This window comes from Lethenteron reissneri, unplaced genomic scaffold (assembly GCF_015708825.2).
Source record: "Lethenteron reissneri isolate LAM-NWPU_2019-01 unplaced genomic scaffold, ASM1570882v1 scaffold_115, whole genome shotgun sequence".
In the NCBI taxonomy this organism is placed as follows: domain Eukaryota; kingdom Metazoa; phylum Chordata; class Hyperoartia; order Petromyzontiformes; family Petromyzontidae; genus Lethenteron; species Lethenteron reissneri.
In genome coordinates, this window is record NW_026890838.1 from 171,379 (window position 1) to 183,554 (window position 12,176).

General features: G+C 47.1%; 1 pseudogene; it reads left to right on the forward strand.

Moving 5' to 3' along the window:
* LOC133361579 (zinc finger protein 208-like) overlaps nucleotides 1–10,924 on the forward strand; it is a 37,673-nt pseudogene extending 26,749 nt beyond the window's left edge.
* The last annotated feature ends 1,252 nt before the right edge of the window (nucleotides 10,925–12,176 follow it).

Sequence of the window (12,176 nt, forward strand, 5' to 3'; positions counted from 1 at the left end):
TTTACAAGTGGCGGATATGTTCTCATACCTGGTTCATGTGTCGAGCAGCATTCTTTTATTAGACTGTGTAACACTGTGTGGAAGCTGCCTGGACTTTTACGGCATACAGAGCTGTGAGTGTCCATCGCCAAGATCAAGTTCATCTGAGACCATCTCCCTCCCTGCCATACTGGCATCACACCCGCCCCTCACCCTTCGTTCTGCAGATGGCGGGCGCACTGGAGGGTGCCACGTAGCCATTTCAGGCTGGGCCAGACGGCGATACGTGGGTCACCCGGCCACAAGGTGCTTGTTGGCCAACACAACCCCTGGGCCGGGCCCCAGGGATGATATTATGATGCCACAGCGGCGAAGCCGCTCTGCCGGCGCCGCATCCACGATGCCCACACCACGGAGCGGCCTGGCCGACGCTGTTCTTCCCTCACCACCCCCACATGAACACACGCACGTACCCCCACCTAGAGCCACGCGGGAAAGTCACCTGGCCTACAGGTTTTCACCCAGGAGCCCTCGTGGGGAACCTTCTCCACGGTTTCCTGGGGCCAGGGAATTGACCGAGGCTTCCCCGAGATTAAATGGCACTGCGGCGCCGTGAATTAACGTGAAATTACACGGTCATGACGAGGCTACTCAGCCACCTCGGTTAAGACACACACAACACAGACGGGTTAGCAGGCAGGTAGGGGGCGGAGCCACGAACGGCGGGAAACCAGGGTAAGCATCTGATTGGAATGGTGGCTGTTTTTTATAGCATATATTAATGATCCACGTGCAATGTATGTGTATGTAAGACTTTAGCTATGTGAGGAGCGGTGGCGCAGTTATATCACTGCATTATGAATTCAACAATTAGAGTTTGATAATCGTCGACAGCAAACATCATTGATAAGTGAAAGCTGAACTTATTATGGACTTCTATGTTGATTGATCCTCAATTAATTACATGGTGAAGTGAGGAAACATTAATACTGAGCAGATGAAAGCGGCCGGGCATGGTTCTGGACACACCATCACATTTTTACCATGCCAGTGTGTGAGAGTGTCAAGTATGTATCTGTTGTAAAATATATTAACTCCATTGAACACGCAGGTTAAATCAAAACAATTGTTTCTTTCTGTTTTCTTCGGGAACTTTTTTTAAGAATGGATAAAGTCAAGAAATTAACACAGCACATTTCCAGCGGAAGTTAGATCTGTTCATCAAAGCATTCAAACAAGTCTGAGCCTGGCTTCACGCCTCTAAGTTGCGATTTAACATTAATACAAATGGTATTATGTTCAACATCCTTTGCTATGTTTGCTGAATTTTTATAAATATTCTTTTTGTAGCCAGACAGCCAAAATTGTGTGCTTGGAGTTTTGGTTTGACATTAATTTTTAAGATACTAGGGTTTCCAGGCATATGTATGACCATTAGCCCTATCAGTGTGTGCCTTAACAGTCCCTGTGATGAATTGGGGAATCTTTTTTACTATATTATGAATATGGACGTGTAAATCATATATCCACGGTGTGGATATTTGCGTTTCCTCTGCAGATTTGGTCTGATGGAGCAAAGGCACTCAGCGCAGCTCGGTACAAGAAGGAAACAATGCGACCAGTGTGCATACAGCACGGATCGTACTGGAAATTTGACACAGCACTAGGGAACTCACACAGGAGAGAAACCCTTCAAGTGCACTGTGTGAGAAGAAATTTGCATGGTTATCTGTTCTTCAGAGCCACCAGAGAACACAATGGAAAATTGCCCTTCAAGTGCAGTGGTGTGTGGCAAAGCATTTTCAGTTTCATCTGCTCTTAATAAATACCAGAGAACACACACAGAAGAGAAACCCTTCAAGTGCAATCTTAGACGTGGTTTAGTTGTAATTTATTGAAGGTGGAGGGGTTACCAGCCCCTCACACCCATCCAGAGCCCCCATTTAGCTGATGTGGTAGCTACGAATGCCCCGAGGGTAAAAGGCTAATCGGAATTGGCCCTCCCCCCACAGCACTGTCCACAGTTACAAGAACAACAACCGCCATTCGCCACTAAGTGGCGATGACGTCACCATGGCGTTTGTGCCAGGCCATGTGCACGGGGTAGACCCAGGTGCCATGGGTCGACTGACTCCGTTGACTGGCCAATGCACCACCTGTACCCCCGACTGTGCCAACACACAGTGTACACGCACACACACAGTTTGTGCACACACACAGTTTGTACACACACAGTGTACACACAGTGTACACACAGTGTGTACACATACACATTGTATACACAGTGTACACACACACACAGTTTGTACACACAGTGTACACAAACACATAGTTTGTACACACAGTGTACACACACAGTGTACACACACACAGTTTGTACACACAGTGTACACACACACAGTTTGTACACACAGTGTACACACACACAGTTTGTACACACAGTGTACACACACACAGTTTGTACACACACACAATTTGTACACACAGTGTACACACATAGTGTACACACACAATAATGTTCACGTTGTTGTTGAACTCACACACCCAAGGGGTCTCTGTTCAAGAGAGGTAACAATAGAAATGTAATCTAAATTAACTTAAACTCTAACCCTGATCTCGCTCTCTGACGTCACCACTCATTAACCTGTCGGCGTGAGACGCCAGGGAGAGCTGTACCCCGCTAGTGACGTCATGTCACCAAGGTATTCAACCCCCCAACCCCCCCTCTACCGCGCTTTTGAGCGTGACGTCACGTCTAGTTGGTCACTGTCGATTTCCGTTCCAGTAAAAATCCTTTTTTGGGAAAAGCTACGCCCAGTCACTGGCGAGTTATTAACATAATTTATTCATGAAAACCGTCGCTCGTTCATTGCAACAGGTTTAGCAGCCAAGCCCAATACCCCCACACGGACCCGACTTATTAACATAATTTATTCAATAACAGCTGCTCGTTGGGGGAGGGGATTGTGTAATGAACCCCGCTAGTGACGTCATGTCACCTCCTGCTGCCGCGTGACGTCACGACATATCCGAAAGCTGCTGCACCGCGCGGCGCTCACTGAGATCCGAGGTGAGAAGTTCACATCGTGGTGGTTGTTGTCGTGGTGGTTGTTGTTGTTTACTCAGGTAGAGCCTCGCTCCGTCTCTCTCTCGTAGGGATATCAATTGAGTAGCAGCGAGTATGGAATCCATGTCCAGGTTGGAACATTACAACGCGGGGCCTTGCCTCCTGCCCTCGCCTGATTGCATTTGCTTTAATTCTCTGCTTAAGTTTAATTTGTCTTCATCTGGCTCACTAATTTGAAACTTTGTTTCTTTAAAATATTTCTACAGTTTTTTTATATCCTACCAGGCCAAGCCCACTTCAGCTGCTATACCGCTCTTGTTTTGAGAAGCGACCAGCCCACAACAAAGTGGCTTATCAACGTGTGGAATGTTTGTCGGTCAAATACTCTAAACGCGTGGTGATGTTGACTCTTAATGTGGAGGGGAAAACCCTGAGGATCCGGAGGAAAATCCACGCGACCACGGGGAGAGAGAGAGAGAGACGCGCAAACTGCAAATATACAGGAGGGGTCGGGATCGAACCCACCACCTCCTGTAAACCAGGAGAGGCAGTTAACATCTCCCAGCCACCATGGTGCACACTCGAGTACATGACCACAATGAGTCTCAGCACTCTAATTCAGGAGCGTTCTGCCGAGTTGGTTTTGCTGATGCACCCTTTAGACCGATGAACAACTATTTCTATATTACCAACCAAGGCTCACAGAGCTGTTAGATCTTTTGTCAGAAGCCACCTGGCCATAGATGATAGCTCAACGAAATGGCTTTTCAAGTGGAAGATTGTAGCAGCCAAATAATCTAAATGCATGTTACTAAATGTGGGGGGGAAAATCGAAGGACCCGGAGAAAAAATAATCCGAGTGAGCGAGTGTACTCATTTGTGTGAGTGTACTCCGTGAGCGTACTCTGCGTGCGTGAGTTCGATTCCAACCCTGACGCATTTATAATTGCAGTTTAAATTTTTATTTTTTTTCTCTCTCTCCCTGTAGTGGCATTGATTTTTCTCCACATTTAGAAACATGCATTTTGAGAATTTTGCTGCAATATATTTCCATATTTTAACCCACTAAGTTGAGCTATCATTTGTGTCCAGGTCGATTCTGAAAAAGAGCTATGCAGCTCAGATGGCCTCACCTGGTAAAATAAAAATAGTGTACTGTGTTTGAGGGTTTTCCAATTTAACTTCTTATTTAGCAGTTAAAGATTATGTTTCAGGAGGGTCCTGCATTTGACTGTTTGACCACCTCCAAATATATTTTGAGTTTAGGTTTGGGAGAAAAACGGAAAACCCAATGGAACACCAATGCCGACGGTGACGGCCGACGCCAGGATAACGGCCACGGGCTCGAAGCGGGGGCAACCCGGCTCTTGTCCCAAGAAAGGAATCTGCTCCCCGCTGCCCTCCACGGTGGCGCATCGCCGGCGGGGCTGCACGCTGAGCCCCAACTTTTCCAGGAGGTCGGTAACAGCAATACACTCGTGGCATAACACGCTCGACACGTATAACTCCTGGTTACTCACCTGGTGTCCGAGGCGACCCTTAAGGGTGACCCTCCCCAGCAGTCCCATCCCACTTCCACTTGCAGTGTGCAGCGCACGATCCGGGGCCTGTCGGCGGCCCACTTCAACCCCGACCACGCTGCAATGTGTTGCACTCACGAGTGACATTACCGCCCCACGTGTCCAGCAGAATCCGGGTTTGCCGCCTGTTCACCTGCCCTTCCACGAGCGACGTGGCCCCCATTATTCCTGCCACCAGCTCCCGCAGCCAGTCACCCGCAGTCGCCGCATTCTGGGGTGTTGTCAATATCTGCGTGGGGGTCATTCGTCACCATTATCATGACAGTTTATTTGTGTTGGGACCACGTGGATTGCACCCCTCTGTGGTCCCCTCTTTAGCGAGGCCTTGGTGTTTAACCCTGGTGCTTCTCTCGCGCGGGCGATCTTGGGACTGTCTCTCACGAGATGCCCCCATTGGTCGCATAGATAGCACGCACGGGGAAGGGCGGTGGCTCCATAAGAGGCCCCTTGCCCACTCCCCCTTACCCTCCCAGTGCGCATTTGTTCGAGTTCTGCCTCTTATTGAGATACTCGCCTGGTTAGTCCCCCGACCATGGAGCGTAGCCCTCCCACCTCGGACTGGACTATTTCCGCTGTGGACTGCAGCTTGGTTACATTCAGGTGTACTTGGGTCACCTCCCCGCATACTTGGGTTACCTTTTCGCGTACTTGGGTCTCATGGCCTGTGAAATCTCCTATGCCGGTCTGTATCCTTGCCACCCATCCTGGGGTTGTCTCACGGGATCCCGGAGGCTCTCTCGTCCCCCCCCCCTCACCTCCTCCTCTGGAAGAATACTTGCAATGGTGCTATCCCGTCCCAGCCGTCGGAATTCCGCACGCTCGCGAGCAAATCTCTCACCCGCACGCTCGCGAGCAAATCCCTCACACACACACGTGCGTGTGCTCGGCAAGGGTGTTAAATGGGGGATATGGGCAGTTCGCATCTGGCTGCCACCCCGTTGTGCTTGTCAGATTCTGCTGAACTTTCTCGGCGGAAAGGTCATCGATGATCTCGGCAGTGTATCCCGGGCGTGCTCTCTGTGTTAGCAAGCGTGATTTATTTTCGTGCGCGCTCACTGAGATCCGAAGTGAGAAGTTCACATCGTGGTTATTGTTGTCGTGGTGGTAGTTGTTGTTTACCCAGGTAGAGCCTTGCTCCTTCTCTGTCTTGTAGGGAGGCCGCTTTGGATTGCACTACTCTTCGATTTCACAGTAACATGCTAATTTATTACATTAACATTACTAGCCCCGGCCACTTCTTTATGACCCTTGGGCTACACCCATTTCAAACCTTTTACAACAGTCTGCCTCAGCAGCAGTCCATGCATTTTCTATCAGAGTGTTTTTGTTTGCATTCTGACCACAAGTATTGTGGTTAATGCACACATGATTCCTTGTAAAAGGTTTCAGTTTGGTGTTTTAACATCTTAACACCTGTTTCGTTGCCAGAAAAATGGGGAAAACCTATTCTCATATTTTGGTACTGGCAAAGGTCCCATGATAAAATATTGCAGTATATTAGAGGTGAGCCGTGCGTGTGTAGAAAGGACAGTAAGGAGCCGGAAGTTAATGAATTTTGTGGCAAAAATGCAGGCCTGATAATATGTAAGGATAATGTGGTAAATGAGAAAAATATAGCAGCAGCGGGGTGTTGGAGTGTGCAGGTGTTACAGGTGTTGAAGGTGAACAGGTAAGCTAAAAATTGTGTGAAAAACATAATAACTTACCCTTGAGTTCGCATGGAATTTTTGATGTGTGTATGTTTCATTGTGTTGGCGCAATTTGGTTCTCAAAAAAACACGGTAAGTCTGCTTTATTTATATACATTTATACTCATCTTGGACTTTTTTCTATACGGTTTCTCCACATTTATTTCAGTAATTTCATTTATTGGGAATACAGTACATTACTTATTTCAATTGTGATGTATATTTTATATGCCGTTTACCTAACCCCATTATTTAGGTAAGGCTTAAATGTTGAATATCGGCATTTTAGCTTTCGCACAGCACTTTCCAAGAATGTAACCTCCGCGCTATTCAAGGGGCTGCTGTATTTTCTGTCCATCAGCTATAGCACAGGAGTACGGATTTTCAGCAGGAACTAGATCTCTGCTTTTTTGGTGTAATTACGACCTATAATACTATAAAGAGGCGCTTGGGGTTTGGAATTGTTTTTTTGTTTTCGATGTCTCTGCCTCTGTTCACATTCGTTGAGTATTTTTATGATTTTAGGCAGACCCATCTAAAGCTGCGTGACCAGGAGTCAGGGCCCTTTCCTGTTCAATTTGGCTTGTGGCTGAAATTCTCTCTGGCCCCATGCATTACATTAGGTAGCATTTTCAAATAATGTGTTTTGAGAAGCTCACAATGGCCCTATAAAAAAATTTCATTTCATACAGTAACAATGATACGCTAATCGATGCCTGGTTATAGTCAAGGGATTGTCCCCTGCTGGTCAACCATGTTACGCATGTTGATGATCTGGTCATGGCTACTCAATGATATTAAATTGGAGAATCGTGTTCTGTACTTGGAGAATTCCATGACGAAATGGGGCCTTGCATATGTTCTACAAAAAGATCACCTCCTTGGGAAAATCTTGACTTAAAGCTTTCGTAACTGCAGGAATTCATATTCTTTGGGTCTTTCGGTTAAGTGACGTGACTTTACCGAAAGACCCAAAGAACACCTCCCTGGGAATTTAATGTCATACAGCACTGTACCTGCTCAGCTCTCCATGAATAATCAGGTCGTTCTACACATGGTCGAGGAGCTCCTATACCTCGTTAATGTGTTCACGACCAGCTCTGGATTGACATCCAAAGTCTCACTTCAAATTAGTCTAGCAGCATTCTTTCATTAGGCTCTGTAACACTATGTGGAAGCTGCCTGGACTTTTTTACATACAAAGCTGTGAGTGTCCATTGCCAAGGTCTAGTCCATTGCAAAGGTTTTTTCCATTGCAAAGGTCACGTCAAAAAAACAGGCAATAGTCTACATTATAAACTGCCAATTCACTCACCGAGGTTAAGAACCAGGCTACAGTCTACATTATAGACTGCCAGTACGCTCACCGAGGTTAAGAACCAGGCTACAGTCTACATTAGTCGTTTTTTTCTTCTATTCACTTTATTCGTATTATTATTTTTTATCTACGTGACTTTACCGAAATAACCAAAGAATATGAATTCCCACTATCACAAGTTTTAAGTCAAGATTTTCCCATTGAGGTGATCTTTTTGTAGAACATATGCAAGGCCCCATTTCGTCATGGAATTCAACAGGTACAGAACAAGATTTTATAAGAATGGAAACAGTCAGGAAATTAACACTGCACATATGCAGCTGAAGTTAGATCTGTTCATCCTCGCATTCAAGCTCATCTGAGCCTGGCTTCACACCTCTAAGTTGCAAATAAAATTAATTTATACATTTCTGCATAATACAAATAATATTCTTTTCAACAGCCTTTGCTATATTAGCTACTTTTTCTTAAATAAATATTCCTGTCGTAGCTAGACAACCGAAATTGTGTGCTTGGAGTTTTTGGTAAACATTCATTTTGAAGACACTAGGGTGTCCAGTCATATTTATGACCATTGGCCCTCTCATTGTGTGCCTTAACAGCCCGCGTGATGAATTGGGTAATTATTTTCACTATATCATGAAAATATTAATAAGTATAGATGTTTAAGTCATGTGTGACTGTGTATATATGCATTCATCTGTGCCTTGATACTGACGTAGATGGTGTGGATGTGTTTTTCTGTCTGCAGCTGACGCTTCCTCTGACTCTTCCTCTGCAGAATTGGTCTGATGGAGCAAAGGGACTCGACGCAGCTCGGTACAAGAAGGAAACAATGCGACCAGTATGCAAACAGCACGGATCGTACTGGAAGTTTGACACAGCACCAGAGAACTCACACAGGAGAGAAACCATTCAAGTGCATTGTGTGTGAGAAGGCATTTGCAAAGTCATCACATCTTCAGAGTCACCAGAGAACGCACGCAGGAGAGAAACCCTTCAAGTGCACTATGTGTGAGAAGGCATTTGCACAGTCATCAAATCTTCAGAGCCACCAGAGAACACACACAGGGGAGAAACCCTTCAAGTGCACTGTGTGTGAGAAGGCATTTACAGAGTCATCACATCTAAAAACACACCAGAGAACGCACACAGGGGAGAAACCCTTCATGTGCACAGTGTGTGAGAAGGCATTTACAGAGTCATCACATCTTAAAATACACCAGAGAACACACACAGGAAAGAAACCCTTCAAGTGCACTATGTGTGAGAAGGCATTTACAGAGTCATCACATCTTAAAACACACCAGAGAATGCACACAGGGGAGAAACCCTTCAAGTGCACTATGTGTGAGAAGGCATTTGCAAAGTCATCAAATCTTCAGAGTCACCAGAGAACGCACACAGGAGAGAAACCCTTCAAGTGCACTATGTGTGAGAAGGCATTTACAGAGTCTTCACATCTTAAAAAACACCAGAGAACACACACTGGAGAGAAACCATTCAAGTGCACTGCGTGTGGAAGTGCATTTTCATGGTCATCAGATCTTCACAACCACCAGAGAATGCACACAGGAGAGAAACCCTTCAAGTGCACTATGTGTGAGAAGGCATTTACAGAGTCATCAACTTTTCACGACCACCAGAGAATACACACAGGAGAGAACCCCTTCAAGTGCACTATGTGTGAGAAGGCATTTGCAAAGTCATCAAATCTTCAGAGTCACCAGAGAACGCACACAGGAGAGAAACCCTTCAAGTGCACTGTGTGTGAGAAGGCATTTGCAAAGTCATCAAATCTTCACAACCACTAGAGAACGCACACAGGAGAGAAACCCTTCAAGTGCACTATGTGTGATAAGGCATTTGCAAAGTCATCAAATCTTCAGAGTCACCAGAGAACGCACACAGGAGAGAAACCCTTCAAGTGCACTATGTGTGAGAAGGCATTAACAGAGTCATCACATCTTAAAAAACACCAGAGAACACACACAGGAGATAAACCCTTCAAGTGCACTATGTGTGAGAAGGCATTTGCAACGTCATCAATTCTTCAGAGTCACCAGAGAACGCACACAGGAGTTAAACCCTTCAAGTGCACTATGTGTGAGAAGGCATTTGCAACGTCATCAATTCTTCAGAGTCACCAGAGAATACACACCGGCGAGAAACCCTTCAAGTTCACTATGTGTGAGAAGGCATTTGCAAAGTCATCAAATCTTCAGAGTCACCAGAGAACGCACACAGGAGAGAAACCCTTCAAGTGCACTGTGTGTGAGAAGGCATTTACAGAGTCATCACATCTAAAAACACACCAGAGAACGCATACAGGGGAGAAACCCTTCATGTGTACTGTGTGTGGAAGCGCATTTGCAACATTATTACATCTTCACGACCACCAGAGAACACACACAGGGGAGAAACCCTTCAAGTGCACTATGTGTGAGAAGGCATTTACAGAGTCATCAATTCTTCACGACCACCAGAGAACACACACAGGAGAGAAACCCTTTAAGTGCACTGTGTGTGGGAAGGCATTTGCACGGTCATCACATCTTCAAAGTCACCACAGAACACACAGGCATCAGAAGATCCCCAAGGAGCGGAGTCTGAAATCGGCTTGTGCAAGTCCAAGTGCTGCAATGAGCTCATCCCTGCTGAAAAAAGAACCTGAATTTTATTCCAGCTTGGACGCAATGAAATGTATCAAGGTGGATTTTGAAGAGGTGAAATGGGAAGAAGTGATGGTAAAATGTGAAGATGAAGATTCAACTCCAAAATCGGACCTTCACATCGATGTAGGCAACGTGAAGCAGGAGGAGAATTCTGCCTGTGAGGCAGAGCGAGGTAACTCCCAGGAGTTTGTGGAAGTGGAGGTGTGGGTGGACTTCTTAGACAATACAAAGTCAAATGCAGACCCGGTAGATGTGTAAGCTTGAGACAATGAAGCTCCAATAAATGCACTTTTGTCACAGACTAAAAGAACACCAAAGAAAGTACTGTCTGTGAAAAGACATTTGCACGGTCATCAGTTTTTCAGACCCACCAGAGAACACACGGAGAAACCCTTCATGTGCAGTGTGTGTGGGAAGGAATTTTCAGGTTCACCTGCTCTTAAAAATCACCAGAGAACACAGGTGTAATGATTGTGGTGTCGCTGGTGTGCACAGACGCACACGTGTGACGTCACTGCGTTACTATCACGTGGGTCTACACACACACATGACGTCATCCCGGCTGGAGGCGGGAATGACGTCAGGGCCGGTGCTGGACACGTGACCGAATCCGAGTGGGGGGCTGGGGGCCAAGGGGGACCTCGGGGGGCACGTGGACAGCAGGGGGGCTTCGAGAGGGTGCTCGAAGGGTGGCGTGGCCGGGGTGAGGCCGGGCACGCCGAGGCCCATATAAGCAGCCTCCTCAGGGGGTTCGAGGCTGCCCGTGCTGAGAATGAAGACACCTCGTGAAGATGCCAAGAAGAGAAGGCCTACAGTGAGCGGACCGCCAGCAGCCACCTGGCTGGGTCACGCTAGAGTAGCTAAGAGAGAAGTGTGTCTTAGCTAGGGTAGGTCGGTGGTCACACCCTATGTGTAAAGTAAGAGTAACTGTTGAGTCACTGTTGTGTTCATTAAGAAATGAGTGTTGCATCCCAAGAAGTGTGTGCGCCTAATATGAACCCATTACACAGGCATCAGAAGATCCCCAAGGAGCAGAGGCTTGTGAAAGTCAAAAGTGCTGCCAGGCGCCCATCCTTAATGATAAGAACTACAAGAAAATCCCAGCTTGGACACTTTAAAATGTATCAGTCCGGCAGAACCCGGCAGGTCAGCTAGTGGGAATGAGGGACCGACACGCGTATCAACATAGGGTTTAAGTCGCGAGGAATGAACATACCACCGACGTTTTCCGTACTGAACGCGGATACTCTGTGAGTTCCGAACATCCACCAGCGTTACGGGCCCCCGCCACGGCCTGTGCAGTTTAGGGGATGTGCCCGCCGGCACCTGGGAGCAGTGGAGCCATACCAGGTCTCCCACTGACCAAGGCATGCGAGTACGCGATCGACGCGCATACCGTTCGTTCCTTGCCTGGGCACAGGGCCGTCGCACACCTGGCAGCCTCTCGCGCCTCCGTAACTCGTTCAAGCGAGTCCCGCACGTGATCAGGCAAGGAGCGGGACGGTTGTTTACTCGGCTTAACCAGTTGCACATCGATGGGTGGAACATTCTCACGGCCATACATCAAAAAAAATGGTGAGTATCCCGTGGACGCGTGTGGAACCATGCGATATGCCGCTAAGACGCCTGGTATGTGCAAGTCCCAATTGGTTTGGTTTTCACTGACCGTGTGACAAAGCATAGCCGAGAGGGTACGGTTGAATCGTTCCACCATACCATCCGTTTGCGGATGGTATGGGAAGTGTGAATTTTCTTTGTGCCCAGCGCGTCACAAACCTCCTTAAGCAATTTAGAGGAGAAGTTCCGCCCTTGATCTGTGAGCAGCCTCTCAGGTGCCCCCCTATCCATGACATACCCGTTCAAGAAAGC